The sequence below is a fragment of the Geospiza fortis genome, unplaced genomic scaffold (assembly GCF_000277835.1).
Source record: "Geospiza fortis unplaced genomic scaffold, GeoFor_1.0 scaffold594, whole genome shotgun sequence".
NCBI classification, from domain to species: domain Eukaryota; kingdom Metazoa; phylum Chordata; class Aves; order Passeriformes; family Thraupidae; genus Geospiza; species Geospiza fortis.
The window spans coordinates 86,473-86,849 of record NW_005054703.1 but is presented as its reverse complement, the minus strand read 5'-3'; positions in this window follow the sequence as shown (position 1 = coordinate 86,849).

Here is a 377-nt window from a genome sequence, read left to right as displayed (position 1 = left end):
TGAAGGAGGAGGAGGACAAGGGGGCAGCGCTGGGGGCGCTCCCCACGCGTGGGCAGTGAGTCCCCCACAGCCCTGAACCCCCAAACCCTCAGTGCCCACCCTCCTCTGGGCCCTCCTGTCCCCCTCCATCTTTCCCTGTCCCTCCTGTCCCCTTCTTTGTTCTGCTCCCATTCCTTCTCCCCCTCCATCCCCTCTGTCTCCCTCTGACCCTAAATCGGCCCTATTCCCTTATTCCCTGTGTTTTCCCCATCTCCCCTGTCCCTCCCATCCCTTTATCCCAAAACTCGGCTGTTTGGAGCCCCCAGGCTGCTGTGGGGCAAGAGGAGTAGGGGGATTTCGGGGGGTCGTGCTCGTCGCTGGGGGTTTGAAGCCAGGCC